The sequence below is a fragment of the Ursus arctos genome, unplaced genomic scaffold (genome assembly GCF_023065955.2).
Source record: "Ursus arctos isolate Adak ecotype North America unplaced genomic scaffold, UrsArc2.0 scaffold_2, whole genome shotgun sequence".
Lineage (NCBI taxonomy): Eukaryota > Metazoa > Chordata > Mammalia > Carnivora > Ursidae > Ursus > Ursus arctos.
In genome coordinates this window covers 84,495,616-84,523,522 of record NW_026622874.1, presented here as the reverse complement: position 1 = coordinate 84,523,522, position 27,907 = coordinate 84,495,616, and the positions used below count along the sequence as shown (strand labels likewise).

General features: G+C 44.5%; 1 protein-coding gene across 10 annotated transcripts in view; it reads right to left on the bottom strand.

Annotated features, from left to right (window-relative positions):
• The window catches only part of LOC130541804 (thyroid receptor-interacting protein 11-like), a 47,677-nt gene extending 23,133 nt beyond the window's left edge, over positions 1-24,544 (bottom strand). For 8 of the 10 annotated variants that reach the window (XM_057315741.1, XM_057315743.1, XM_057315742.1 and 5 more), the window contains exons 1-2: positions 21,676-24,544; positions 7,917-7,996 (exon numbers count right to left, since the gene is read on the bottom strand). The gene's annotated coding sequence lies outside the window, so the exon portion shown is untranslated. The remainder of the gene's footprint in view (positions 1-7,916; positions 7,997-21,675) is intronic. The other 2 variants (XM_057315749.1, XM_057315751.1) reach the window with 1 other exon arrangement.
• Between the last annotated feature and the right edge of the window lie 3,363 nt (positions 24,545-27,907).

Sequence of the window (27,907 nt, the reverse complement as noted above, 5' to 3'; positions counted from 1 at the left end):
AAATTAAAGAAACACATTGATGATAATACAATAATCATAGGGGACTTCAACACCCCACTCACAGCAATGGACAGATCATCTAAGCAGATGATCAACAAGGAAACAAGGGCTCTGAATGACACGCTGTACCAGATGGACTTCATGGATATATACAGAGCATTCCATCCTAAAGCAAAAGAACACACATTCTTCTCCAGTGCACATGGAACATTCTCGAAAACAGATCACACTGGGTCACAAATCAGGTCCCAACCAATACCAAAAGACTGGGATTATTCCCTGCATATTTTCAGACCACAATGCTTTGAAACTGGAACTCAAGCACAAGAGGAAATTTAGAAGGAACACCAACACTCAGAAGCTAAAGAGCATCCTACTAAAGAATGAATGGGTCAACCAGGAAATTAAAGAAGAATTTTAAAAAATTCGAGGCAACTGGGTGACTCAGTCGTTAACTGTCTGCCTTCGGCTCAGGGCATGATTCCAGGGTCCTGGGATCAAGCCCCACATTGGGCTCCCTGCTTCTCTGAGAGCCTGCTTCTTCCTCTCCCACTCCCCCTGCGTGTGTTCCCTCTCTCGCTGGCTGTCTCTCTCTCTGTCAAATAAATAAATAAAATCTTAAAAAAAAAAAAAGAATTAAAAAAATTCTTACCGAATGCAAATGAAAACGCAGCTACTCAAAACCTTTGAGATACAGCAAAAGCAGTCCTAAGAGGAAAGTACATAGCAATACAAGCCTTTCTCAAAAAAAAATTAGAAAAGTATCAAATACACAAGCTAACCTTACACCTAAAGAAGCTAGAGAAAGGACAGCAAATAAAGCCTAGACCAAGCAGGAGAACGGACATTATAAAAAGCAGAGCAGAAATCAATGAAATCGAAACCAGAAGAACAGTAGAACAGATCAATGAACCTAGAGCTGATTCTTTGAAATTATTAATAAGACTGATGAACCTCTAGCCAGACTTATCCAAAAGAAAGGGGAAAGGACCCAAAATAATAATATCATGAATGAAAGAGGAGAGATCACAACCAACACCAAGGAAATACAAACAATCTTAAGAACATATTATGAGCAGCTATATGACAACAAATGAGGCAATCTGGAAGAAACGGATGCGTTCCTGGAAACTTACAAACTACCAAAACTAAATCAGGAAGAAACAGAAAATCTGAACAGACCCATAACCAGCAAGGCAATAGAAGCAGTGATAGAAATCTCCCAACACACAAGAGTCCAGGGCCAGATGGTTTCCCAAGGGAATTCTACCAAACATTTAAAGAAAAACTCATACCTATTCTTCTGAGGCTGTTTCAAAAAATAGAAATGGAAGGGAAACTTCCAAACTTGTTCTATAAGGCCAGCATTACCTTGATCCCAAAACCAGACAAAGACCCCATGGGTTTAAAAATTCTCACCAACATACTATCCCGTAGGATACAACAGTACGTTAAAAGAAGTATTCACCATGACCAAGTGGGATTTATTCCTGTGCTGCAAGGGTGGCTCAACATTCGCAAATCAAATCAACATGATACATCACATTAATAAAAGAAAGGACAAGATGCATACGGTCCTCTCAACTGATGCAGAAAAAGCACTGGACGAAATGCATCATCCTTTCTTGATTAAAATTCTCCACAGTGTTGGGGTAGAGGGAACATACCTCAGTAACATAAAAGACATCTACGAAAAGCCCACAGCGAGTATCACTCTCCATGGGGAAAAACTGAGAGCTTTTCCCCTAAGGTCAGGAACACGACAGGGATGCCCACTCTCACCACAGCTGTTCAAATAGAAGTCCTAGCCTCAGCAATCAGACAACAAAAAGAAATAAAAGGCCTCCAAATGGGCAAAGAAGTCAAACAATCACTCTTTGCAGATGACACAATACTTTATGTGGAAAACCCAAACGACTCCACCCCAAAATAGCTAGAACTCATACAAGAATTCAGCAACACGGCAGGATATAAAATCACCGCACAGAAATCAGTTGCATTTCTATACACTGACAATGAGACAGAAGAAAGAGAAATGAAGGAATCGATCCCATTTACAATTGCACCAAAACCCATAAGATACCTAAGAATATACCTAACCAGAGAGGTCAAGGATCTGTACTCCAAAATCTACAGAACACTTATGAAAGAAATTGAGGAAGACACAAAGAAACGGAAAAATGTTCCATGCTCATGGATTGGAAGAATATTGTTAAAATGTCTATGCTACACAGAGTAATCTATACATTCAATGCAATCCCTATGAAAAAACCATCAACTTTTTCACAAAGCTGTAACAAATAATCCTAAGATTTGTATGGAACCAGAAAAGACCCCAAAGAGCCAAAGGAATGTTGAAAAAGAAAACCAAAGCTGGGGGCATCACAATGTCAGACTTCAAGCTCCATTACAAAGCTGTAACCATCAAGACAGCATGGTACTGGCACAAAAACAGACACATGGATCAATGGAACAGAACAGAGAACCCAGACATGGACCCTCAACTCTATGGTCAACTGATCCTCGACAAAGCAGGAAAGAAATCCAATGGAAAAAGGAGAGCCTCTTCAATAAATGGTGCTGGGAAAATTGGACAGCTACATGAAAAAGAATGAAACTTGACCACTCTCTCACACCATACACAAAGATAAACTCAAAATGGATGAAAGACCTTAATGTGAGACAGGAATCCCACAAAATCCTAGAGAACATAGGCAGCAAGCTCTTCCACCTCAGCCGCAGCAACTTCTTGCTAGACACAGCTCCAAAGGCAAGGCAAGCAAAAGCAAAAATGAACTATTGGGACTTCATCAAGATAAAAAGCTTCCACACAGCAAAGGAATCAGTCAACAAAACTAAAAGGCAACCCACAGAACGGGAAAAGATATTTGCAAATGTCTTATCAGATAAAGGGCTAGTATCCAAGATCTATAAAGAACTTATCAAACTCAAAACTCAAAAAATGATCCAGAAACGGGCAGAAGACATGTACAGATATTTCTCCAAAGAAGACACACAAATGACCAACAGACACATGAAAACCTGCTCCATATCATTTGGCATCAGGGAAATACAAATCAAAACCACAATGAGATAAAACTTCATACCAGTAAGAATGGCTAAAATTCACAAGACAGGAAACAAATGTTGGCAAGGATGAGGATAAAGGTGAACACTTTTACACTGTTGGTGGGAAGGCAAACTGGTGCAGCCACTCTGGAAAACAGTATGGAGGTTCCTCAAGAAGTTAAAGATAGAGCTACCTTGGGATGCCTGGGTGGCTCAGTCAGTTGAGCATCTGCCTTTGGCTCGGGTCACGATCCCAGACTCCTGGGATCACGTCCTGCGTCGGGCTCCTTGCTCAGCGGGAAGCCACCTTCTCCCTCTGCCTCCCATTCCCCCTGCTTGTGCTCTCTCTCTCTGACAAATAAATAAAATCTTAAAAAAAAAAAAAGAGCTACCCTACAACCCAGCAATTGTACTACTAGGTATTTACCCCAAAGATACAAATGTAGTGACCCGAAGGGGCACGTGCACCCCAATGTTCACATCAGCAATGTCCACAACAGCCAAACTGTGGAAAGAGCCAAGATGGCCATCGATAGATGAATGGAAAAAGATGTGGTATTACCATCTATACCACATCTATACCATGTGGAATATTACCCAGCCAACAGAAAGGATGAAAATTTACCATTTACATCCACGTGGATAGAACTGGAGGGTATTATGCTGAGCGAAGTACACTAACCAGTCAGTAAGACAAAGTCAATTATCATATGGTTTCACTCATATGTGGAATATAAGAAACAGGCCAGAGGACCTAGGGGAAGGGAGGGAAAACAGACTGGGAAGTCATCAGAGATGGAGAAAAACCATAGGAGACTCTTAACTCTAGCAAACAAACTGAGGGTTGCCGGAGGGGAGGTGGGTGTGGGGGTGACATAATTCGGTGATGGGCATTAAGGAGGGCACGTGATATGATGAGCACTGGGTGTTACACAAAACTGACAAACTACTGAACACTACATCTGAATCTATGGATGTACTGTAAGTTGGCTAATTGAATTTACATTTTAAAAAAAGTAATAAATAAACCAAATGGAGTTGGTTTTCTGTTATTTACACCCTGAAACATCCTAAATGATATCCTGAGCGCATCAGCTCATTTCCACTTGCTTGAGGAGTAAGCTGAAAGGGGTAGGGTGTGGGTGTGGGTGTGTGTGTGTGTATGATGTCACCCAGCTGGGTTCTGAGCTCCCAGAAGCAGATAGATATTCTATTTTCTCTTTATATCCACTGACAAGGCTTACTGCTCTCTTGACTACAGTCGGTGCAAATCCTGTACAAACATGTCCCCCCCCAGTCTCCCACGTCCATGTTCCCACATCCACAGACACCCATAAGGAAGCACATACCTTCGGCTACTCAAGGCAGCAACTCAACACAGAAACACACAAAGTACGCACTAAGGGACACAATTACCTGCAAGCCCAGATTGTCAAGGAAAGCTGACCTATAGAGTTTTACAAGGGTGAACAGGCTCAGTTGTCTAAAATGGTGCTTTTCAAACAATGAATTGTGACCCATCCATGTCATAAAATCAATGTAATAGTTTGCAAATCACCGTCTTAGAAAATACAGTCAACTAGAGTAAACTAGAAAAAATCAGTATGGACTACATACTGTAAGAGTTAAAGACTGTTTCAGGAAGCTTTGGTCGAAGTATGTGTTCTGGGTATAAGTGTCATGAAAAATCTGTTCTCCAAACAAACAAAACAAAACAAACTCTTCAAGAAAGAAAGCAAACTGATGGTTGCCAGAGGTAAAGGGGGGGGGGCGAAATTGGTGAAGGGGATTAAGAGTTACAATCTTCCACTTATATAAATAACTCACAAAGATGAAAAGTACAATGTCTGGAATATGGTCAAATAAAATTGTAACAATGCCCTACTGTGTGACATATAGTGACTATACTTAATCGTGGTGAGCGCTGTGTAATGTATACAGACTTGTCAAATCACTATGCTGCACACCTGAAACTGATATAACATTGTATAGATGGATTACTTCAATAATTAAAACAGAGCCAATTGCTCTCTGTTGGTGCTTTGAGGAGCACTGTCCTCAAAGGCATCATCTAGTGCCATCTAGTGGTAAAAGCCACATCTGCAGTTGAAGCAAGAACCACAGACCAGTGATGAGAACAGTCCTCAAACATGGATGTCTGGTTGGAAGGAACATTCCAAATGACTGGCCAACCCTGACATCCGGTGCCAGAACCCTTCAACAACACCAAGCCACTCCCTGAGCACGCCCCACAAAGAAGGCACTCGCTCCACCACTCAGCGGCTCTACCTGCTGAAAAGCTGACCAAGCTGCCTTCCTCTAGGAGCTCCTCCCTGTACTTCCTACTGCCCTCTCCTGGATGACAAGGAGCAGCTGCTGCATTCGCCCTCAGTTTAACACTATGGATCCAGTTCAAGCAATACCTGTCCAGTGTCTGCTAAGTGCCAGGCATTGGGGATACCGTGGGGAGCCCGGGAAGAGCAGACACAAAGAGACATAAGAGCTTATGCCAGATGAAGGACAACAGCATGGGGGATGGAAGGACCTGCACTAGAGAAGGTAAAAGGGAGGCCTCCCTGAAAAGGGAAGGCCACGTGGAGCCCCACAGAATCGGAGAGAGCTGTGCAAAAGGCATTCCAGACAGGACACACAACAGATAGAAATGCTCTGGGGCAGGAAGCGCCTTGGAATGTTCCAGTAGCAGAAGGCAGGCAGGGAGGCTGAAGAACAGCAGAGAAACAGGAGAAACATCAGAGATTTCTGGGGTGCATGGGTGTGTATGTGTATGTGTGTGTTTTAACTTCTCTTTGTTTTAGAATGTTTCTACACTAACCATATGCCGTATTTCATTCTAAGACACCATCAATTGTAAGACAGAAAAAAGAAGAAACACTGCCAGTTAGTCAGTGTTTTTCTTATTGCTTAGAATTCTAATTTTGTGTTTATGAAAAAGCCCTTTTAGACTTATTTGAACAGAATGAAAGGAAAAAGATGAGTGACATGGGTTGGTTAGGTCTTCCCTTTCAGGATATCTGGGAGTTTCCACACAGCATTGACCTTCGTGCAGCCAAGCACACTGGCGAGGCTGCGCTTCTGAAGAGATCGCCATCATCGGCTCTGAGATTTCTTTCCAAGCTCCTGACCCTCCAGGTGTAGGCTGTGTTACTGAGTCTTTCTTGGTCTGATCAGAAGGTATCGATGGATGGTTCTCGAACAGCAATTAGAATTTGTGCCCCTTCTTCAAATGGCCCCTAGATGGTACGTGGACTGAAGCAGCCAGGGGCTGTGAGTGCAGCGGTCCAACCACTCCACGAGGAAGACTGAGCACGTCCATGTGCACACGTAATGACAACTCTAACACGATGCTCCAGTGACTGCAGGACACACCAGGAAGAAATCAGGGGTGCCTGGGTGGCACAGTCTGTTGGGCAGCCGACCCCTGGTTGTGGCTCAGATTGTGATCTCAGACTCTTGAGATTGAGGCCCATGTCTGGCTCTGCAATGGGCGTGGAGCCTGCTTGGGATCTTTCTCTCTCCCCTGCCCTCCCCACCACTGCTCACACGTGTTCTCTCTCTCTCTCTCTCTCTCAAAAAGTTAAATAAATAAATAGATATTGAAATAAAATGCCAAGAATGAAAAATATCAGATTTAGAAAGACCTTTTAACAGTGTTCATTCAATCCACGATTGTCCTGAAATTTTCATGACATTCACCATGCACCTGCTCCATTTAATATTCCTTTATTTTACATTTTTTAAATATTTTATTTATTTATTTGAGAGACTGAGAACAAGCAAGAACGACAGCACAAGCAGGGGGAGTGGCAGAGGGAGAGGAAAAGGGAGAAGCGTGCGGGGAACCCGACATGCAGCTCAATCCCAGGACCCCGAGATCATGACCCAAGCCAAAGGCAGATGCTCAACCCACTGAGCCACACAGGGGCCCCTCAACAGTCCTTTAGATCAACTCACTTCTTTTAGCACCCAGGTGTGACGTGCTACCTAATATTTTCTTCTAACACACCCTGTAATCAATACCTTTGAAAATGTAACACATCTACCGGGGTGCCACCTAAAGTCACCTCACATTCCTCCCGTGGGAAACGCGGATCTGGTCCAGCCACCTGTTCATTCAAGAAGCACTGACTGACTTTGCCCTATCGGCAGGAGTGTCACCTGCAACACTGGGAACTTGCCAGGAGAGGTGTGACATGCCCTCCAGCGGGCAGTTCTTCGTCTGAGGGAATGGGAAGGGGCCCTCCCCGCTCTCCCAGCCAGTGAGGGTCGAGGCTGGGGCTGCTTCATTTCACTTCTAATCAACAGTGCTGAGTGCTGACTCCAGTGCCAGGCATTACTCCGCATGCTGGACAAACAGGAACACGTACAACCCTCGGAAGCAGCCTATGTGGAAGGCACCGCTTTACAGACAGAGGTCAAGGCTGTTTCCTCAAGCTGTGCAACCTTGCAGGAAACTTCATTCTATTGCTTTTCAAACCTACTTACCCACTTGGACTTCCATCCCTCCCCCAACACTTCAGTTGCGCAAACGGTGTCTGTGTGGATGTGTGTATTTATACGCAGGGTACGTACATATATACGTACCTACGATGTATATTTATGCAATTGCAAAAATCAATCCGATACTCTTCGCATCGGTTTTCAAGTTTGGAATGTTAACTGCAGGCTGCATACTGGCCTGTAAGATATTGCTCTACCTCTCATTTTTATCGTTGTTCTTTTGCATGGACTAGTCTCAGTGTTTGGTTTCTATTTCTTGTTGGTTTCGTTCTTGGTTATAAATGGAAGGCAGGAAGCAAAGTCTTAAGGGCAATAAACTTTGTACCTACACAGACTTTGAGTCTGTTTTCCTTCTTGTGAGCGCCGTTGCTTTCCTCAGCGGATCCGCAAGGCCTAAAGTGTTAATCACCTAAGGAAAATACAAAACAAAAACAAAGAGTTTTGTCAGAGTTTATCACTGACTCAATCTCTTCATAATTAATTGGCCTGTTTAAAACATCCGGTGGAAAAAAGACAGTCTCTTCAATAAATGGTGCTGGGAAAATTGGACAGCTACATGCAAAAGAATGAAACTTGACCACTCTCTCACACCATACACAAAGATAAACTCCAAATGGATGAAAGACCTCGATGTGAGACAGGAATCCATCAAAATCCTAGAGGAGAACATAGGCAGCAACCTCTACGACATCGGCCAAAGCAACCTTTTTCATGACACACCTCGGAAGACAAGAGAAACAAAAGATAAAATGAACTTGTGGGGCTTCATCAAGATAAAAAGCTTCTGCACAGCCAAGGAAACAGTCAAAAAAACTAAGAGGCAGCCCACGGAATGGGAGAATATATTTGCAAATGGCGCTACAGATAAAAGACTGGTATCCAAGATCTACAAAGAACTTCTCAAACTCAATACGCGAGAAACAAATAAACAAATCACAAAATGGGCAGAAGATATGAACAGACACTTTTCCAATGATGACATACAAATGGCTAACAGACACATGAAAAAATGTTCAAAATCATTAGCCATCAGGGAAATTCAAATCAAAACCACACTAAGATACCACCTTATGCCAGTTAGAATAGCAAAAATTGACAAGGCAAGAAACAACAATTGCTGGAGAGGATGTGGAGAAAGGGGATCCCTCCTACATTGCTGGTGGGAATGCAAGTTGGTACAGCCACTCTGGAAAACAGTGTGGAGGTCCCTTAGAAAGTTAAAAATTGAGCTACCCTATGACCCAGCCATTGCACTACTGGGTATTTACCACAAAGATACAGAAGTAGTGAAGAGAAGGGCCATATGCACCCCAATGTTCACAGCAACATTGTCCACAATAGCTAAATCATGGAAGGAACCGAGATGTCCTTCAACAGATGACTGGATTAAGAAGTTGTGGTCCATATATACAATGGAATATTACTCAGCTATCAGAAAGAACGAGTTCTCAACATTTGCTGCAACATGGACGGCACTGGAGGAGATAATGCTAAGTGAAATAAGTCAAGCAGAGAAAGACAATTATCATGATTTCTCTCATCTATGGAATAGAAGAACTAGGAAGATCGGTAGGGGAAGAAAGGGATAAAAAAAGAGGGGTAATCAGAAGGGGGAATCAAGCATGAGAGACTATGGACTATGAGAAACAAACTGAGGGCTTCAGAGGGGAGGGGGTGGGGGAATGGGATAGACTGGTGATGGGTAGTAAGGAGGGCACGTATAGCATGGTGCACTGGGTGTTATACGCAACTAATGAATCATCGAACTTTACATCAGAAACCAGGGATGTACTGTATGGTGACTAACATAACATAATAAAAAAAAATTAAGAAAAAAAACAAAACGGGCGCCTGGATGGCTCAGTCAATTGAGTGTCCGACTCTTGATTTCAGCTCAGGTCATGATCTCAGTGTTCAGGCTCCAAGCTCAGTGCAGACTCTGCTTGTCCCTCTCCCTCTCTCCTTCCCGCCCACTCTGTCTTTCTGTCTCTGTGTCTCTCTCAAATAAATAAATAAATAAATAAATAAAATATTGAAAAGAAAAAACAACGCTGTGCCTCAATTAACTAAGACTCATAGGCTAACGTTTCCTCCCAATGGAAGCTACTGGGATTGCCTTCTGGCTTCATCTAACAGCCAATTACTTCACAAGGATTAACAGGATATAAAATCTACTCTCTCTGTTGTAAGGAGTCCCTGAATAGTGGGCAAGACGTTAATGGAAAATGAACCAACATTCACAAGAGGGTGAAATAAGGAGAAGTCAATCAGAAAGTTCCGCGGTACAATGTCTCATACCTGACTTAAACAAACAAACAATAAAAAAAACAGTTAATACAGAATAGAATAATAGGATACCATGGACCTGAATAATGCTAACATACTTCTGGAAAAAATAAAACACTTAAGAACATGTATTCTGAATATTTTCTCCCAGCCTGTCTTGCCTGCTCATGTTCTTAGTGTATCTATTTTTCCTTTGTAATTAGTGCTTTTTATGTTCTGTATACAAAACATTTGCCTACCCCAAGGTCATCAAGATACTCTCCCATGTTTTCATACAAAAGTTTTATGGTTCTAGCTTTTCTGTTTTTCAAGATTTATTTGATAGAGAGAGTGTGCACAGGGGAAGGGCCAAAAGTAAAGAATCTCAAGCAGACTCCTCACTGAGCGTGGAGGCTGACACAGGGCTTGATTCGACACGGGGCTTGATCTCATGACCCTGAGATCATGACCTGAGCCAAAATCAAGAGTTGGACTCAAGTGACTGAGCCACCCAGGCGCCCCCTGGTTCAGCTTTTATATTTAGGTTTAGGATCCATTCCAAATTAATGTGTGTGTGTCAGAACAAGGTACGGGTCAAGCTCCATTTTCTTTCCACCTGAATATCCAGTTCAAACAGAATAATTCATTAAAAAGACTTCCTTTCCCTCACTGAACTGACTTGACACTCTGGGCAAAAATCAATCAACAGTACTTGTGTTTGGTCTATTTTTGGACTCTCTATTCTGTTCATTGATCTATCTTTATGCCGAAGACTTTGATTACTGTGGCTTTGCTATAAGTCTTAAAATTCAGCAGGAATAAGCATTCTTCAACTGTGTTCTTTTGAAGACTATTTTGGCTATTCCAGACCCTTTGCCTTTCCATATACATTTTAGAATCAATCTGGTCATTTCTTCTAAAAAAGGTGGCTACAAGTTTGACTGGGATTGCATTGTTTGCATGAATCAAGTGGTGGAGAACAGAAATCCTGATGACAGCAAATCTTCCGATGCATAAACAAAGCATATCTCCCATTTATTTCAGTCTTCTTGAATTCTTCCCAACAATGTTTTATTTTTTCTGTGTAAAGGTGTTTCATGTCTTTCTTGAGACTTATTCCTAGCCAGTTTGGTTTTCTGCTGTTGTTTTCGTTTTCTAAGTAGGTTCCACACCCAGCATGGAGACCAATGCAGGCCTTGAACTCACAACCCTGAGTTCAAGACCTGAGCTGAGATCAAAAGTCACATGATTCATCGACTGAGCCACCCAGTCACCCCAAAAACTTTACATTTTTTTTTAAAGATTTTATTTATTTATTCGACAGAGACAGAGACAGCTAGCGAGAGAGGGAACACAAGCAGGGGGAGTGGGAGAGGAAGAAGCAGGCTCATAGCGGAGGAGCCTGATGTGGGGCTCGATCCCAGACGCCGGGATCACGCCCCGAGCCGAAGGCAGACGCTTAACCGCTGTGCCACCCAGGCACCCCCACTTTACATTTTTTGATGCTACTGTAAATATTTTAAATTTTCATTTTCTTATACATGTATATTTACAATACATCTACGTGACAAAGAATTCCTATTCAGAATGTATCATAAATTCCAATAAGTCAAAACCAAAAACAACAGGAACAGCAAAAATGGGCAAAAGACTTGAACTGACAGTTCACAAAAGATGTACGAATGCCCAATAAACACACAAAAAGGTGCCTAAGATCATTTGTCACCAGGGAAATGTAATGTGAAACCATAATGAGATGCTATCTCACCCTCACTGACAGCACAGAATGTCAACGAGGATGCTGAGCAACTGGGGTGTTACTATATTGCTGGTGGGAAGTGTAAACTGATAAACCACTTTGGAAATTAGTCTAGCAGTTCAATATATCCCCACCCTGTGACTAAGCAATCCCATGAAGCAATTTTGAGAGAAATCTAAGACTTCTATAAGAATGTTTATTATAGCCTATTCATAATGACCAAATTATTGGAAACAACAAAATGTCTAATCATCAGTTGAACAGATGAACAAATTGTGGTATAGGCACACTACATACAAAGGAACAAACTATTTTACACTGACAAAGACTCTCTCCTTGACCAAACTCTAGCCAGATTCCTCTGAACCCCCTTCTCGACAAGGCCTCAACCTTGGCTTATCATATGCAGACTGGGCCAAACACTAACATAGTTTCTAACAGCTCAAGACCCCAGCCCTAGGACAACGCCAGTCCCCCTTAGTCCATGACTGAGAAAACTCAAGGCATCTACTGTTTGCTCAGCCAACACTGAAAAGTCTGGCTCCTGTCTCCCAGTGAGTAAATGCAGGTGGTTTCACATGGAACAACGCCTTTCTCACTTTTTGTAATCTTTTACTTCTCTGACTTTATTCATACCTGGCCTTACTCCCTCATTCTCTCTTTAAAATGCCCTCTGTACAAACTGAGTTTGAGTTGAATTCATGCTGGACTCTTTTCCTGATTGCAGGAGTTATTGCTGATTAAAATCTGTCCTCACCACTTAAACTAGGATCTGGCTTTGTTTATCTTTGATAAGTGAACACAACATGGATAAATCTCAAAGAACACACTGAGTGGAAGAAGACAAAAGAATACATACCATTCAATTCCATTTACACGACCTACAAGATAAGGCAAATCTAATCTACCACAGATTCTGAAATCAGAAAATGACCAGTGGAGGTAAAGAGCCTAACTAGAAAGAGATACAAAGGAAACTTCTGGAGTTTCATATACAGTTCATATTTGGTTTTGGTGGTGGGGCACAGATATACAGTTGACACTTGAACAACACAGGGGTTAAGGGTGCTGACACCTGTGCAGTCAAAAATTTTCATTTAACTTTCAACTCCCCAAAAACTTCACTACTAATTGCCTACTGTTGACCAGAAGCCTTACTGATAACATAAACAGTCCATTCACATATATTTTGTATGTTAGATGTATTATATATTGTATTCCTTCAACAAACTACACTAAAGAAAATATTGTGAAAACCATAAAGAAAATATGTTTACAGTACTGTACTATATTTATCAAAAAATCTGCATATAAGTGGACCCATGCAATTCAAACCCATGTTGTTCAAGAGTCAACTGTATACATTTCTTAAAATGCTCATCAAACTGAATAATAAGACCTGAGCATTTCATTTTACAAATTATCTCCTTTTCTCCCCTGCCCTCCCACCTCCATTTGCTTTCTTCCCTTTCACCTCTGTCTCTTAAGAATACTTGAGGTAATTTTTTTCTTTTTCTTTTCTCTCTTTTTTTTTAATAGGCTACACACCCAGCATGGAGACCAACGTGGGGCTTGAACTCAAACCCTGAGATTAAGCCATTCAATCCGACTGAACCACCCAGGCACCCCGACCTAGGGAAATTATAAAGGAAAAAAAAAAAAAAAGAGCCAAGAGAGATGTAGCTGACCCTCCAAATTCCCCTTTCAATATCCACCTACCCCTTCTTCCTTACTAAGAGGACCCCAATTTTGTTCAAGGTATCAATCTGCCCTGTGAGAAATTCTCCCCTCTCACACGTTCCTGCACCTAGAGGTAGGGCCACATGCTTAGTTCTGGCCAATGACATGTATGTTGAAGTCTACACCACAGGCTTCCTGAAAAGCTATTGCTTTCACAGACTTACACACATACCTTTGGTCAGTGTCCCTTTCTTTTCTTCCTTCCTGCAGTATAGCTGCTCAAATGAACTAAGAAAAGGGTGTTATTCCCTAGTACAAACCTATTCTTATTCTGAGAAGCAAGCTGTGGGAGCTCTCAATCAATTCACAACTAAGTAACTTTGCAAGTCAAAATGTTCATGCATCAAAATGAAAAAAACAAATTCCAACTGGAAGTGAAGAAGACAGACACATGGCTGTGTTAAAATATATATAACAATTTAGTATCTAAGTGATGTTTCAAATCCATGGGGGATATAGACCATCACTAGATGTTGTAGGGACCAAAACTGCTACCTTATAACATACAGAATAATAAAAATAGATGAATGGTCTAAGCAGTAGGAGCCCAAACCATAAAAGTGCTAAAAGAAAATGTAGTGATTGAAAATGGTCTTTTAAAGCATTATCCAAAGCCACAAGCCATAAAGTTAGACTGTGAGATTTGGCACCATAAAGATTCAGAATGAAATGTATCATGAAATGTATGGTACAAGCTAAACTGAAAGGCAACAGTTTGAGAGAAAATACTGCAACAAATACAGAGGCAAAGGACTACTATCCTACATATAAAAAGTTCTTACAAATCAATAATAAAAATATAAATACCCAAACAAAAAGACAACAACCCAGTAGGAAAATGATAAGGAGAGAAGGCTCATGTGAAAAAAGTATCACTGACAGTGACCAACTAAAAATGCTCAGTCTTACTACTGATTATAAAAATATAAATTTAAGGGGCACTTGGGTGGCTCAATCGGTTAAGCATCTGACTCTTGATTTTGACTCAGGTCATGATCTCGGGATTGTGGGATCCAGCCCCAGTCAGGTTCTGTGCTCAGTGTGGAATCTGCTTGAGATTGTCTCTCTCCCTCTCCCTCTGGCCCTCCCCTGTGTTCACTCGTGAACAAGTAACTCTTTAAAATATATATTTGTATATGTATAAATATATATTTATATATATAAATTTAAACACATATACAAAATAAATATGTATATATAATAAATATATATTTAGATTTAAATATAAAACAGAAACATATATATATATATATATAAATTTAAAACAGGCATTATCTTCCCCCCCACCCCCGCATGTTGACAAAAAATTTAAGAGACTGAGAAATACTCTGTGATTAGCATCTTATTTACCATAGGTCAAAACAGAAACTGACATAATCACTCTTGAGGATCATTTTGCAGAAGCTCTTACCCTGAAATCCATCTCACTGGAAAACTCAAACACACATGCAAAAATATGTTCATCACAGCCCGATCTTAATAGCAAAATCATAGCCACCCAAATGACAAACAGAAGAATCATCACGTAAAGTACAACCACACTGTGGAATACAATTCGGCCATTAAAAAACACAAAAAACACTGTAAGCACAGTATATTCAAATTAGGCTGAGTGGGAGAAATGTATTTACTTTTGTCATTTAAAAAGTTAATCCTTAAGGAGGGCCAGGTTGGCTCAGTCAGGAGAGCATGTGACTCTTGACAGGATTGTGATTTCCAGGGGCGCCTGGGTGGCTCAGTCCTTAAGCGTCTGCCTTCGGCTCAGGGCCTGATCCCTCCCTTGTGGGATCGAGCCCCACATCAGGCTCTTCCTCTGGAAGCCTGCTTCTTCCTCTCCCACTCCCCCTGCTTGTGTTCCCTCTCTCGCTGGCTATCTGTCAAATAAATAAATAAAATCTTTAAAAAAAAAATTGTGATTTCCAGCCCCATGCTGTGTGTAGAGATTACTTAAACATTAAATCTTAAAAAAAAACTTAACCATTAAAAGAAAAAAAATTAGTATTCTAGATCTCAGACCACTGTTTTTCACAAATATTTGCCAAAATTTGATTTGTTCCTTATGGGAAAAATGGGGTGAGGGGACAAAAAACCCAGAAAATCCATGATTTATTTGACTTTCCCGATGAGCACGTTTGGCTGCCAATTTGTCCTCACCAGAATATTTTCATTCTAAACTGACATGTCGTCTCTGGGGAGGGAAAGCACCAATCCCCACCATCAGAATATTTCAGATCAAAAGTTCAGCCCTGCTCTCTGGGCAGAGCCAGGAAGATGCCATCAGTGAGCTGGAAAGGCCTAGCTAAGCCTTCCAGAAAATGCTACCTCTCCCAAGAGGTGATCCTCTGACCCACTTGCACCTCAAGAGTCACTTTTTGTGATGCAGTTGAAATCAGGTTAACTTCTGGAATTCTCACAATAGAATCTCAGTCTTCCAGCCCCTGGCCTGCTTTCTAAAACACACAGACCACTCAAAACCAGGGAAACAGAACATGGCAATTTTGAGTCCTCATCAGGAAATAGAACCTTGAGCATCTACATTCAGTTCCTCGTCACTCTGCTGGCTGAGGAATACTTCCTAGGGGTCTACAAGGCACGTGGCCCTGAGACACACACGGTCCCTCTTGGCACCATGATTCTCACGGGGGAGACAAACATTAAACAAGATGTCTCCATTGCGATGGGGCTGACTGCCACGAAGAAGATACATAGAGAACAGATAATGGGCTGGACCTTGTCTGCAGGTGTCAGGGGCCGCTGGAGGGAGCCGCATCCAACATGAGCCAGAAGGCTGGGGACCTTCTTTCACTCATCGGCCTCACCCACATCCAATCTGTCAGCACATCCCATCAGCTTTTTCTTCAACATGTACCCAGAACCTGGTCTGTGTTCATCACTTCCACCCCTACCATCCTGATCCAAGCCGGCAGCATCATGTCTTGGAATATTCCAGTAGCCTACTAATTGATCTCCCTGCTTCCACCCTCACTGTTCTCAACAGAGAAGCTGAAGTGATCCCATAAAACCCAAGTCAGGTCACCTCACTCTTCACTTCAAAATCCCCCAGTGGCCACCACCCCAGGTCCCTAAGACCCCATCTGCTATCTCCTCCTTCTCCCTCACTCTGGCCTCGTCGTTCCTGGAACGAGTCAGCCCAGCTCTCTCCACGGAGGCCTTCCTACTCCCCCTTCTCTGCCTGGGACACTGTTCCCACAGACACGCACAGGGCTCACTCCCTCACCTCCTGCAAGGCTTTCCCCAACGCTGTCCTCAGGGTGCTTCTCCGGCCATCCCAGCTCAGATGATAAAGCCTTCCAGCCCTCCTACAGCATCCAGCACCCCTGACACGCCGGACTGCTTGCCTCTGTGTTCCCTGGCGCTTCTCTCTCTGGAAGAAAGGCTCGCTAACAGCTCCACCATGGTCTGTCTGGGTCACATCTGGAACCACATGAGAACCGAGCCTCCGGCAACTGAGCAGGCATTCAGTAAAGACTGTGGAGTGACTGCATTCATCTAAGGGAAGATGAGAGCTCATGAGGCAAGGGGGGTGGGGGTAAAAGCATCTTGGGCAGCGGGAGCAGCCGAGCCGCCCCAAGGCCGGCGGGCACACTGGAAGGACTGACCAGATCGGGTAGGGCAGGGAAGGCGAGGGGGAAGCAAGACGGGAGAAGGAGGACGGAGCAGCCTTGCAGACACAGAAGGAACATCTGGGTCTATCTCAAACAGCAACAAGAAGCCAGGAAACTAGGCAGTGACATGATCGAACGGGCCTTCCACAAACCTCTGGCTTCAGGGGGAGACAGGGATTTGGGGGAGGCAGGAGCACCTGGAAGCTCAGCGAGCAGACTAGCAGCATGGCTCAGACCACAAACGACTGTAACTTGGACTGAGAGGGAAGAAGCAGAGGTGGAGAAAAGGACGTAGATTCCAGAAATATTTTTTTTAAAGATTTTATTTTACTTTATTTATTTGACAGAGAGACAGACAGCCAGTGAAGAGAGGGAACACAAGCAGGGGAGTGGGAGAGGAAGAAGAAGGCTCCCAGCAGAGCAGGGAGCCCGATGTGGGGCTCGATCCCAGGACTCTGGGATCACACCCTGAGCCGAAGGCAGACGCTTAACGACTGCACCACCCAGGCGCCCCAAAATTCCAGAAATATTTTAGCAGATAAAGTCACAGGTCTGGGTGAATGATCGCATAAGGGGGTGAGGAAGTCAAAGCAGAGTTCCAAGATGACTCCTCCCTTTTGCACGTGGGAGCTGGAGGACACAGTGGCCCCATTCACGGAGTTGGGGAGTAGCAGTGGCAATGAGGAAAATACAGGAAGGGGATCTCAAGCACACTTTTGGAAAGAATGGGTTTGAGATAATTATGAGACATTGGAATGCAGATTTCCAGTTGGCAGCGGGAGACCCAGGGTTCCGTGAGAAGATCATGAAAAGCAAAGTGAGTCATGCCACACAGTGCAGATTCTCACCTTGCGGCTCATGGGGAATCAAAAGGTTTCCAGGAACACGTAACAGAAGATCTGGGATTCCAAAAGAATCACCCTGGCCAGAGCAGGAGCACGTGGATGGGACAGGGAGCTGGACGTGAAGGACTTGTTGCAACAGAGCAGGTAGGAGAAGGGCCCTGAGCCAGAAAAGGAAAGGGGAACAGACTTTCCCTTGACTTTCCCTTGGTCACCAATGCATCTCCCACAAGGCTGCTGGGGATCCGTCTAAAGCAAACGCAGAGCATGTCAGCTCCCCCACTTGAAACCCTTCTACCTCCCGCATTTCGTTATCTGACAACTTCTCCAGAATTCTTGTTGCTACTCACTCCTCGACCCAGTGTCTTGTGCCCCTGACACAGCCCTGTGCTTCAATGTCCAGGCTAGTTTCTTCTACCTGGCAAACACCTATTTGCCTTTTGAAGACTTCCCTCCTCTACTGTGAAGGAAGGAAAAGCAGCGGTGACATCGAGGAGGTCGCCTGGCACCTTGAGCCAGGCTGCACTGCTGGTAGAAGCGGGCCTGGGGCTCACAGGGAGGCCATGTGGTTCTCCTGTTGGACACAAACCATCTCGCAGAATAGCAGCACAACGTGACATAGCCAAGGTGATGAAGGGAGACAAAAAAGGACCACTTCCTCTTGTCCAAACAGACAAAAACCAGGTTGTCATGCCAGGTAGAAAATACCAATCATTCCTCTCTCCCAGCTGATACCAGCAAGTGCCTTCCTTCTGAACGACACCAGTTGTCACACTACTCATACCTCCTTCTAGAAAAGACTGATGGAGCTACCCAATCCCAGAACTGTCTCACCTCCAGTCGGCACGCAGTCTAGAGCACACCTTTGTGTGCTTCTTTGAAGCACACCTGCTTCTTTGAACACTCCCCAAAACATCCACCCAAAGTCCAAATCCTGTAAGTTCTTTCTAACACCCTCTTTCTTATTCACCAGCCCCACAGTTCCCCATGATGTGGGTTTTGCCTCAGGATGAGTAACAAACCCACTGTGTTTAAGGACAGGTGTGCTTCCAGTGGCCTTTCTGGAGGATGCTGACCACTGTCACAGTAGGAAAGGATGGTTCCCCTTTTTAGAGGGACTCCTAGGTGTCCTGGGAGGCCAACTGGCTTTCTTAACGTTATTTTTTAAGGGTTTTATGACTGTAACCTAGGGCGGCAGGCACCAGCCTGACCCACAGCTAGGACATAACTAGGACTCCATAACTGCAACCAAATAATATTCAGAACAGAGGGAAATCAAGAGGTGCCTAGGTGGCCCAGTCGGTTCAGTGTCCAACTTCTGATTTCGGCGCAGGTCATCATCTGAAAGTCCTGAGATTGAGCCCCAAGTTGGGTTCCACACTCAGTGGGGATTCTGCTCAAGATCTTCCCCCCCCTTCCATCCTCTTCTGCCCCCGCCCATGCACGCTCTCTCTCTAAAATAAATGAATAAATAAAATCTGTAAAATAAATAAATAGTGGAGGGAAATCAGAAGTAGTAATAATAATTGATGGAAGGCTTCACTCTGTGCCGGATCCTGTACTAACTGCCTTGGACCTATTTCTCATTTCATCCTTACATCCCAAAGGTGGGTTACCATTCTAATCCCCATTCCAAAGAATGGACTGAGGCAGAAAGTGATTTCCCCAGGTAATGCAAGGAATCCCTACGTTATTAATAACATGACTTTCTGACAAGGCTTAAGGGTTTAACACACTACAGTGAAGATGCAGATCACAAAACGTGAAGGACAGAGCCCTGGAAAATGTCCTCAAACATTAATTTATGTAATCTCCCAATCATGTTGCATGTTGTTCCGATGAAGGAAAGCCCAGTGCAAAAAAAAAAAAAAAACCTTGAAGGATTGCATCCCGATGGCACACATGCCTGGTCTTTAGAGCCTGAGACCTATCCCAGAAGATTCTGACTCAGTGAGTCTAGAGGAGGACCTAAGCATTTGTGTTTTCTTTAAAAAGCCCCACAGGCTCTGCTGATCTGCCCTCTGGGCTGGGTACAACTGCCTAGAGTCTCTGCAATTCCAAACCCAAACTTCCCTTACAATGTTGAGATGTCTGCAGACACAGGGGGGCACTGGAATCTAAGAGAAGAACAGAGAAATTATCAAAACTATCCCATGGAGAGTCAAGAAAAGGCAAGCTCTAGTTATACTACTTCTCTGTCCTTATTCTGTGTCTGAATTACTCTACGGTCAATTTACTTTTTTTTAAGTAAGCAACTTTGCAAAAACAGTTACCAACAAATATTAAATAATCAATAGTACCAATAAATTTTAAATAAACCTAATCGTAACATCGTACTGAAAAGTATTCTCTCTCTCTGATCACATCGATGGCACTTCAGATTCTCTTAGCAAATAACAGTCAATATGAGAAGAATTATTTCTAATTCAACAGTGTGACACACGTGGTCAACAGCACCTGAATGCTGGAGAAGAAATGAAGTTGGGTGGAAGCCATTAGCCTTCACAAATTTCACCACACACTGCCTCTAAGTCTTCAATACTTAGATATGTATTCATCTATTTCTTGAATCAACCACCACTAACACCTACTACATGCCAGACATGGCTCTAAGTGTTTTATTAATGTTAACTATCATTTAATCTTCACAGTCATGTGTGAAGAGGGATTATCATCATCCCCATTTCTCAAATCAGGAAACTGAGATGCAGAATGGTTTAGTAACACAGCTCATAAGTGGCAGAGCTAGGATCAGCTTGGCTCTGAACTCCATGTTTCAATCACTACGCTTAGTGTCCAAGAACCTACAAAAAGTGCAAGTCTTAACCCCAAACATTGGCTTTCCCCAACCTACAGTCCCTACATGGCCCCAGCTTCAAGGACATTCTCTCAATTCCTTTAATAGTTCACACTCCTCTCCTATTCTAAGGGAACACTCTCCCCCCCCACACACATCCCTGTTTATTCTTAGCCTTCTGTTCTCAGCTTATATGGTATCGCCTAAATTACAACCTCTAATGCACACTGTATTTCTCAGCACTCAAAGCAAAGCAGTAATTATGTATATCATGGGTAATTATTTGCTTCCTGTCTTTTCCAGCCAGGTGGTAACTACATCATGCACCATGCCAGTCCTATTTATCATGTGTTCCCCGTCACTGAATACCCACCACCCACCCAAAAGAAAGGGTCAACCACAAAGTACACTCTCAACAATTTCTGTTGAGTGAACCAATGAATGAAGTACACTCCAGCCTCGTGCTTTCCGACTTGTCACACTTATCTGTGCTCACAACGCTGCCCCACTAGACCCCTAAGAATGTAGACTCTTGCGGCAAACATGCAAGAGCTCTGAAAAGTACTGGCTCTGCACACCAATATTACGTGCTCCTAGGCAGACCATGACCCCCCTACACACATACACACACACACACACACCCCTTGACTGGCCCGACCTCAGGTGCAGTGGGGATCCTGACAACCCCCAAAGGAAAGTAACCTATTCAAGAGGGAGAACCTGAACTCTTCCTCCCCTATCAACACCACACTTATTTGCTTCTCCTCGGTCTTGCAGACAGACTTTAGCCCCAAGAAGGCCAAGCCCCCGTCTACCTGGTTCAGCGCCGGAGTCCCACTCACGCCATCCCCAGGCCCGGCGCACAGCACAGGTGAGGTCATTATCACCTCCACGAATGAAGCCCCGCTCTGGGCACTTCACACGTGTGAAACCCGGGGCGCACGACTTGACGGCTACCTTCTAGTGCACAAGCGTGTTCCTGAGACACAGGCCCGCCTCCCCCCCCACAAACCCCAGTCCCCCGGGGACGCCCCCGGGGACACCGCGCCCCGCAGGCACCTCTGCACATAGAAGCATCTTTGCAAGTGCCGCGCACACCGTCGTCGTCGTCTGTGTCTGTCGAGGAGGAAGAACAGGAGGTGAAAGAGGGCGTCCTCAGGCTACTGGCCATGTCCGTGGAGGTTCCGGGATGCTGTGCCCACCGGGAACACGGAAGAGCGTTCCGCAGGCGCCAGGGGAACCAGCCAGCCTCGGAGAAGGTAGGAGGGGTTGGTTCCACCGCGCTCAGCTGAGGCGGCTTAGGGAGGCCGCATACGTCGGCTGCCCTGACAACCTTCCCGCTCATTGGCGACTCTGCCCAGACGCTGATTGGACAATTTCTCCGCCCCCTCAGGAAGGGTTCATTGGATTAAAAAAATATAGCCCCGCCCACTAAATGCAGAATCGCTCTGGGGGCGGGACGTAAAGGGAAACGGACGTAAAGAGCCACCGCAATGCATTCCGGGAATTGTAGTCATGGATGCACGGGGAGAGCACCAGAACATTTTCTGTCATTCACAGGAGGGGGAAGAGCTACAAGATCCTCAGCATTGGGGCGAGGCGCAGAGAATCCAGCCGGAGGAAACAAGTGTTAGTGTTACATTGAGTCGGGGCTCAGTCTCAACCACTGAACAAATGTTCATGGAGCGCTGACTCTGCGCCAAGAGTTGTGCTAAGTAAGGGCTTTGCGCACATAATCGCCTTTCAAATGTGGAGGAAGGAATGTGCGGAAAACTGCTACAATAGGAAACTATGTAGTAGTGAAAGCGAACTAGAGCTGCCAGTTACAAGCATCAATGGCTGAAGTTAAGAAACATAATATTCAGTGAAAGAAGGGAATAGAACATTTTTTAAAAGTTCAAACCAAGCAAAACTAATGTTTAGAGTAAATGCACATAAATGATAAAATACTATACAGAAGAAGAAAGGAATGAGGGGAGGGGAAACAATCACCACATCTGTGACATTTAGGGAATGGGGAGGGTAGAACACTGGAGGAGAAGGATTATATAGGCCCTTCAATCATTTCTCACGTTCGGGTGGTTCACATGTGTTTCATGCATATTTAAGACGTTCCTTATATATATATTTTGTACTGGACTTCTTAGAAAACATTTCCTAGAAAAATAAAGAAGTGCATTTGTATGTTCCATTTCTCTGTCAGGAGCACTGAATGGAGCTACTCAAACTTTAAGAACTCACACACACACACACACACACACACACACATACTAACAATAAAAAGTCAGGGTACATATCTTAGGGCAAGATCAGATATCAAAAGCTTACTTAGTATTTAATGGAGGGACAAGAACTCATTGATACCCAAAGTAGAAATGACAGTGGAGAAGGCTGAGTTTAGGGAGGCTTGCCAGGGGGAGTGGTGAGATCAAATACACCACTTTCGTTGAGTGGTCCTCTGCCAAGAGGGTAATGCAAACCACTGAATGAGCACAGTCTCCTACCTTGGCAGTGGACACATTCCATGGGTGTGAGTAAGTAGTAAGTGTGAAGGGCAAGTAGTATAAAGTGTCAGTCCCATAGGTGTGGATGGTGAGGCTGAGAGTAATTGGAAGAAGGTGGAGGCAGATATATTGATGTGCCTCTTGTCGTTTTCTAAGCAAAGGACACCTCTGTTCTGCAGAAAAAAAAATCTGATTCAGAGGACACTGGTCCGTTTTTCACTGAGGGCCACGCCAAAGGCTTCCTGCAGGCAGGCCCAACTCCTTTAGAAGTTGCTGATGAAGGAGCTAGACCTTTATGACACGGGAGTGGAGTTTGTTACTGGCTAGTTCAGGCGTCTCACTCAGGCTGTGCGATGCCTCCAAAGAGGAGACTATACTGGGGTAGTCCTCAACTATGTCCTGAGACAATGTCAGAGAACGTTCACTGCCAGCTCATCTGCATCCTCTGACAAAGTCAAGGAAAGAGAATCTGAAATGTAAAACCCCTGTGGACATTCATATTGGAGCAAAAAGCAGGCATTAACCATGAAACTTCTCCGCAAGAGGCTAAAGTAGGCATTTGGTGTTCTGTCTATCCAGCATTCTTTCTTCTACAACAGCCTGAGTTAATGATGAAGAACTAAACCCTCCTTTCAATCCGTGTGGATTAGATGAGGCTCCTCGCCTGAAACATGGTGAAACTTACCAAGGCCTGGCCGGTCACACACACAAACACCCTCACCATACTTTAGAGCTGGGGAGGGTGGTGGTGGGTTTGTCCAATCAGAATGAATGCCAGGGTCGAACGGGAGGGAGTGGCTAGGCTAGAAGAGCTCTCTTTTTTGCTGGACTGGAAGGATGTACTTACAGAGTTACTGAGAACCATCTTGCCACCTCATATAGGCTGACAATGATGCTAATGGGAAGGCTAATGGAGTCTGGAGCACTGGATGCTCAGTTAGGGGTGACCCCGGTTTGCAGTGTGGGAGCTGACGGGACAATCCCAGGAGCCTGTGGAATTGATGGATCAGGAGGATCTCGGCTCAGAATGATGAAAGAAACTGACACCCAGCGCTTGGAGCTTGCATCCTGAGCTGGGCACAAACGATCCCTCCTTTCCCAACAGCACCTGGTAGGACCTCAAACTACCATCTTCCTTCCCTGCTGGTGCTCTTTTCTGAGTCTGGGGCCTGTGAGCTCATCACAGCTTTAAATGCCTACAGTCCATTGAAAGGCTATCTTTCCTCAGTTGAATTGCTTTAGCACCTTTTTCAAAATCAGTTGGATGTATTTGTGGGGACGATTTCTGGGCTCTTTGTTCTGTTCTATTGATCTGTGTGTGTGCCCTGCAGATGACACACTGTCTTCCCAATTATAAGTATCTAATAAGTTTTGAAACTTGGTACACTGTATGTTCCCATTTTATGATTCTTTTATTAAATTGTTTTTGAAACTACTCTAATTCCTTTGTCTTTCCACATTACGTTTTTGAATAATCTTATCTATCACGACAAAAAAGGAAAAAAAAAGAAAACCTTACTGGATTTTACAGCAATTGCATTAAATCTCTCTATAAATCTGGAGAGAGAGGCGCCTGGGTGGCACAGCGGTTAAGCGTCTGCCTTCGGCTCAGGGCGTGATCCCGGCGTTCTGGGATCGAGCCCCACATCAGGCTCCTCCGCTACGAGCCTGCTTCTTCCTCTCCAACTCCCCCTGCTTGTGTTCCCTCTCTCGCCGGCTGTCTCTATCTCTGTCAAATAAATAAATAAAATCTTTAAAAAAAAATCTGGAGAGAGTTAACATCTTTACTACGCTTAATCTTACAATTCACGAGTATTGTGTATCTCTCCATGTATTTGTATCTTTGATTTCCTTTATCAGTGCTAAATACCTTTCAGCATGTGACTCCTGGACATGCCTTGTTAGATTTATCCCCAAGTATAGTTTTATTACTAATTGTGAGTGTGTTTGATTGTGGTGCCCACATGTTCATATCTAGTATACAGCAGTACAACTTACTGTATGTGTTTATTCTGTGTACTGTTTCACCGTGAAACTCCGTTATTAGTTCTAAGAAGAATTAGATTTTCATACCCTCTTGTGGCATAAGCCTGAAATTAAGATTCCATACTAAGGGCTGTCTTGATGCCTGGGAAAATCAAGGAGGGGCTCAAATGGCCAAATGCAAAGTAAGGTCTCCTAAACAAAAACCCTTCTCACCACAGGGACCAGACATGGTGCCTGTTGATTTTTGAGGAGCAGCATTCAGTTCCATAGAAGCCCACTAAGTTCTTCAAGCAAGCCACTCATATACCCTCCCATCGGAACCAAGACTTGCAGCCCCCCTCCACCTTTAGGACAAATTCTTGCCTTCCAAGCCCCTGCTTATTCTCTGTGTTCCCAAGAGCAATCCCTGTGCAGCCCTGCACAGTGTGGGGGATCCTACCCCTGAACTGTGAGCATATGTGACTAGTGAACTGCTGTCAATCACATCTGTCGGGTGTCAGGTGATCCCCACAGGTTTGCAACAGGAAGCTCTCTCTCACCAGGGAACTGAGGAGAAGGTGAATAAAACAAGTGGCATCACAAACAGGGTGGCCCACCTTAACTGAGGACATGGGGACAGCGTGAACTGTTCCTTTGTTAGCTAACTAGCCTCAGAGGTGACAAGCACTATCTGGGAGGGAACTGGCCATCGCTGGCCAGCTTGTGTGTTAGCCCCTGTTCTGTTTTTCAAATGGAAGTCACCATCCATTTCCAAACTAATGTCCCATCTTTGCCAACAAGGTGAGAACCAATGTGAACTGACTGTATCTAGGCGTGAGGTGCCATGAATGTGACCTGCATCTGGCCTGTATGGGTCTCCAAGACTCCCTGCTGAGGTCCGCAACCACACATGCTGACTGGTGTGCTTGAGTTCCACCGACTGGGAGCTGGGCCAGTGCTGGGGCAGACATGCAGATCCTGTTGGGGAAAGCGCACCCCAAGCACAGTCCTGGGGATGACCCTCTCTGGTGTTGGTGGAAGGAAGGAGACCACGACCCCAGGGAGACATAAGAATGGCTCCGTGGCTGCCTCATGAGCACTGTGGTTCAGGCAAAGGGAGTGGCCTTGCCTGTCTCCCAAGCTACCACTCCTTTCCCTGTTACGCTGTGTCCTCCTGAGCCCTCAGAATTTTGAGGTGCACATCCATGGCAGCCCAGGGCCCAGGAGCTGATGAGAAACACAAAAGTGGGGGGGGGGGGGTGTTTGGTGTTCCACTTCTCTCCCAGTGCAACCCTCTCAGCCACACACTTGCATTTCTCTTAGTGTTGTTACTTCCCAGCCTGTCGAAGGACTCTAGATGTGATCGAGAGGCTTAAGGCTCCCACTCCGGCCACAGACAAAATGGTCTTCCTGGCTGTGGACTCCAACACTGGGGATATGGACTGGCATTCCCACAGGAAGAGGACAGTCAGCCATGGCGCTACCCCCCAGCTCCCTTTCCCCATAAACACCCAGAACATGTGCACCATGTGTGATTGGAGACAGAACCCAAAACTCATGACTTTATGTGGCTAGAAATGAAAAACTATCCTGAGGCAATCTGCAGAGCAGGAACAGTGGGGAGGGGAAGCAGTCCACGGGAGAGAAAGGCTGTAGCAGAAGATGGTTTTGCTTCATCAGCGTCTGGGCTGTGGGTCCTGTGCTCTTTCACTGACCACTCGCTGCCCAAACCTGTTTAGCACAAGATCCCGATCCTCAAGGTTATGGGGGAAAGATCCACGGCACCCCTGTGGCACAGTGAAGGTATCAATTCACACCCTGACTTAAGTCAAGAGACTTGAAACCATACAGCTATTGCCATGACAGAGGCTCCAACCCTGATGATGCTGATTGGAGACTCTCCGGAAGAAAAAACAGGAAAGATGAGCAGCGTAAAAAGACACTCCCCCGCCCCCCACGTAAATCCAGGAATAAATAAACTGACAATAAGGAGGAATGGAACCCTCCCCCCCACCCCAAATTAATTCAACATAGTGTCACAATTTGACCCAATTGGAAATCCAAAATTTACAGGGACGTCTGGGTGGCTCAGACGATTAGGTGCCCGCCTTCTCCTAGGGTCCTGATCCCCGGATTCTGGGATTGAGCCCCATGTCAGGCTCCCTGCTGGACAGGGAGTCAGTCTGCTTCTCCCTCTGCCTCTCCCTGCCACGCCCCCTAGCTCCTGCTCTGTCACACTTCTTGCTCTCTCTCAAATGAATAAATAAAATCTTAAAAAAAAAATCCAAATTTACTAAAATTATTTGTATGGCAAAAGATAAAAGGAGGCCAATTGGCTTTTGTCCCTACAACATAATTCTGAATTAACTTTATTTTTTAATAATAATATTTTTATTGTTAGTCACCATACAGTACATCCCCAGTTTTTGATGTAAAGTTCCATGATTCATTACTAGCATATAACACCCAGTGCACCATGCAATCTGAATTAACTTAATGTCTGCTAAGATGCACGGGTTGGCTAACCTTCATGGACTTAATACGAGGGTTCAAACGATGGTTATACTAGTAAAATAACTGCATTTTCTAGCTTCTGTATTTAATGCTTTGATATCTCAGGCCTTGGTGACTTTGGAGGGACTGTCCCTGACAGGCATAGTTAATTTTTGGAGATGGTCCACAGCTTGCCTCTGAGCACACCTTTCACATGTAAACTAACCAGTTCAGGGCCTTTGCCCCCAACCACTCCCTCCAAGAAGCTCTTACACTCTGGGCCACCATCCCCTGCCCTGATCACCCCAGGGCAGGGACAGACTACTCCA